Below are 4,008 nucleotides of genomic sequence, written 5' to 3'. Positions count from 1 at the left end.
ACACACAATAAAACAGCCCAGTTGTTCACAAAGGAACAGAGGTAGTGCTTGATTCAGAGGAGAAAAATGCACAGGCCGTGTTGTCAGAGTTCCTTGTGTTCTGTGTCTGCTGTGTGTTCCCGAGTGTGTGTGTGTCCGTCAGAGGAGTGAGGAGGAGTTAGTTTCCTCTCTCTTCGTTGCATTCCTCCTCTTCCTCCTCCTCCTCTGGGGCTGAGTGACTCACTTACTCGGCAGCTGGGCCTTCTCAAAGCGTGTATCTTTCCCAGAGTTCTCTGGGGCTCCTCTGACTGCAGACGCCTTGTGCCTTCCTCCAACTCCCCCTACACCCCAAACCCACCTCCTCCACCTACCCTTCACCTCGATCTCCCCAAGTGTTTGGCCAGCCATGTCTCCCCTAACAACGTGACAACATCCTCTTCTTCCTTTTATGGCCCTGCTGGCTTTCCGGGAGGAAGACAAATCCAAAAGTTCTGCTTTTTCTTGGAGCGTTCTGTTCAAAAGCTGCGAACCGCTAACCACCTGGAGCATGCTAAACACAGGGAAGGACAGCAAATCAGCGAGCGTGCTTTGCTGACACTGTGACAGCTTCTGCCGCGGCTCTGTGTTTTGCACTGAGCTGGGGTGGCCAACACAATGTGGAGCATTCATCTCACGCAGTGATTTACTGTCTGCCTTTGGAAGCTGTGGGCATCCCAGTGTTTAGATTAGCTGCTATGGCAATAAATCATGTGCTTTTCAATTTGGTAGCTGCAAAGCATCTATGCCAGTGGGCCTTTAAATCCCACAGAGTGAATACAGCAAGGTATTTTTTTGTGATTAACTTGTTATTGAAAGTTTCACAACATAAACAAAACTACACTAACACACAAAACCAAGAAAAACAACGCATTCAGCAACCAGTGTTTCAGTACATTTATCTCTGTATTAAACCAATATTCTAGAATTGTTTTCTTGCTGCTGTAAAGCCACAAAAAATGATTCTCCTGTATATTACTTTAAAGTTCAAAGTTGTGTCATCATTTAACAGACATGGATCTGGGACTTTTATATAAACATGGATCTGGGACTTTTGTATTTAGGCATGAAAATAACTGGATTTATTACAAGGATACAAGGATACAAGGAAGTTTATTGTCACATGCATATAGTTACTGGATGTAAGAAATGCAGTGAAATTATGTCTGGTGTCAGCCTATTTGTGCATTTATGGGGGGGGGGGGGACGTGACTGGATTAAATCCCTGCCGTTAGATTGGCCAGAGCTATTGGACAGGCTTTTCAAAGTGCCTGAGGACTCTCTAGCGGCTATCCTTGAAAATCACACGGCTGTTTTTCTCAATGAACTGGGAGAGCTAAAAGGGACAACAGTGACCATCAACGTGGACAAAGCTGTTCCGCCGCGTTTCTGTAAAGCCCGGCAAGTTCCGTTGGGCCTGCAGGGAAAAGTTGAGACTGAGTTGACGCGTCTGGTGGAATCTGGAATCCTCCAACCTGTCACATACTCTGAGTGGGCAGCCCCGGTTGTCCCAGTTATGAAATGGGATGGCTCCATTCGCATCTGTGGGGACTATAAACTGACAGTAAATGTGGCGTCCAGAGTAGAGTGCTACCCCTTACCCCGCATTGATGAGCTGTTCGCTAAGCTAGCCGGGGGAGTCTGTTTCTCTAAGTTAGATATGTCCAATGCTTATCAGCAGCTGGTTTTGGCAGAAGAATCTCGTAAGCTGGTCACAATCAATACTTACCGGGGCCTGTTCCAGTACACACGCCTTCCATTTGGCGTGTCATCCGCCATTTTTCAGAGGGCAATTGAGGGCCTGCTAGGGGGGATAGATCATGTAGCTGTTTATCTGGTCGATATACTTTTGACGGGTACCTGTCAAGAACAACACCTGCGCACCCTGGACCAAGTGCTTTCCCGGCTGGAGGGAGCTGGCCTCCGTCTGAAGAGGTCCAAATGTGTCTTTATGGCACCAGAGGTGGAATATTTGGGCCATAGGATAACATCAAGGGGGCTACAACCGTTGGGAAAAAAAGTACAGGCAATCAAAGACGCTCCTGTGCCCCAGAGCACCAGTGGTCTTAGAGCCTATCTAGCTGTGCTGAATTATTATGGGCAGTTCCTTCCAGATCCAGCCTCCGTACTCGCACCTTTGCATGCTCTGTTGCGTTCAGGGGCAAAGTGGGAATTGGGACGTTGCGCATAAACATGCATTTGACAAGTCAAAGGCCTTGTTGTCTTCAGGGGTGCTCCCAGCCCACTATGACCCCACACTCCCACTGGTAATTGCTGCTGATGCTTCACATTTGGCCTCGGAGCAGTATTGTCTCACAGATACCGAGATGGAACTGAGCGCCCAGTCTGTTTTGCATCGCGAGCTCTGGCACCAGCTGAGAAAAAGTACGCCCAAGTGGAAAAAGAGGCCCTGGCCGTTATTTTCGCTGTAAAAAAATTCCACCAGTTCGTTTATGGCCACCAGTTCACGATCCAAACCGATCACAAGCCTCTCCTGGGGTTGCTGGGTGAGTTAAAGAACATACAGCCCACGGCATCAGCACGACTGCAAAGATGGGTGCTCCTCCTGATGCAGTACCAATATACCCTGGCGTACAAACCCGCGGCGCTGATTGCCCATGCTAATGGTTTAAGCAGGTTGCCACTGCCCCACACGGTGCCAGACCCCGTCACTCCCCCTGAGCTGGTGTGTCTGATGCAGCAGCTTCAGACAGCACCCATAACCAGCACCCAGTTAAAAGACTGGACCCGGCGTGACCCCTTCTGGGCGGGTATGCCAGTACATCATGGGAGGGTGGCCACCAACCTGCCCTGCTGGAGATATTCAGCCCTATTTCAAGAGGCGTGAAGAGCTCACAGTTGAGGATGGAGTCCTGTTATGGGGGCTTTGCGTCATCATCCCACCACAAGCACGGCAGGCTCTGCTGGAGGAGATGCATGAGGCACACCCAGGGGCATCAAGGATGAAAGCTGTAGCACGGGCTTACATGTGGTGGCCTGGACTGGATGCATCCCTGGAAGACCAGGTGAAATCCTGCACAACCTGCCAGCAAATCAGGAACGTCCCTCCAGCAGCGCCTGTGTGCCCGTGGGAGTGGCCTGGGAAGCCCTGGACTCGCCTGCACATTGACTATGCTGGCCCGTTCCTAGGAGAAATGTTTTTGGTGCTCGTGGATGCTCATTCTAAGTGGTTGGAAGTGTTTAAAGTGAAGTCAGCCACATCAGCAGCAACAGTGGATCACCTCAGAGAGGTTTTCAGTGCACATGGCCTTCCACATACCATAGTGTCTGATAATGCCACTGTCTTCACCAGCTCTGAATTCGAGGGGTTTTTGAAGATGAATGGTGTTCGTCACCTCACCTCCGCCCCCTGACACCCGTCTTCAAATGGACTGGTGGAGAGGGCAGTGCAGACACTGAAGAAATCACTTCACAGAAGATAACAGGTGGTACACTGAGAGAAAGGTTGGCAAGATTCCTGGCAGCATAGATGCAGAGATGATGTTTGGTTGGCGTGTACGCACCAGGTGGGATCTGTTGCGGCCTGACATGCAAGCGAAAGTCCTCCGTAGTCAAGAGAGAATGGTAGCAAACTCAAAAAGACACCCAGTCAGTCGGAAGTTGCCACTCAGAACAACAGTGTGGGTAAGAGACTTCTCGGGAAGGGAGAAGTGGCTGCCCGGCACAGTGATCGATAAGACAGGGCCACTCTCTTACAGAGTGGAGGTAGGTGGGAACGTGTGGTGTCGTCATGTGGACCACCTACTGTGCCAACACACCTCTCCATTAGCCGAGGAGGAGTGGGATCCAGGTAATGAGCAGCAGAGCATCCTCCCGCTGGAGCCCCCAGCTCCGGAGGGCACCACTGCGGGTCAGCCAGACGGTGAGGACATCCCACATCCCGATACGGGAGAGTCTGCTGGAGCTGGGTCTAATGTTGTCCCCTGGCGGTGGACCAGAATCCGCAATGCACCTGTTCGTTTAGATTTGTAG

General features: G+C 50.7%; 1 pseudogene; it reads left to right on the top strand.

Annotated features, from left to right (window-relative positions):
• The first annotated feature begins 427 nt into the window (after window positions 1-427).
• LOC125312375 lies at window positions 428-4,008 on the top strand (annotated as a pseudogene).

The sequence above is a fragment of the Alosa alosa genome, chromosome 19, assembly GCF_017589495.1.
Source record: "Alosa alosa isolate M-15738 ecotype Scorff River chromosome 19, AALO_Geno_1.1, whole genome shotgun sequence".
NCBI classification, from domain to species: domain Eukaryota; kingdom Metazoa; phylum Chordata; class Actinopteri; order Clupeiformes; family Clupeidae; genus Alosa; species Alosa alosa.
This window is presented reverse-complemented; position numbering and strand designations above follow the sequence as displayed.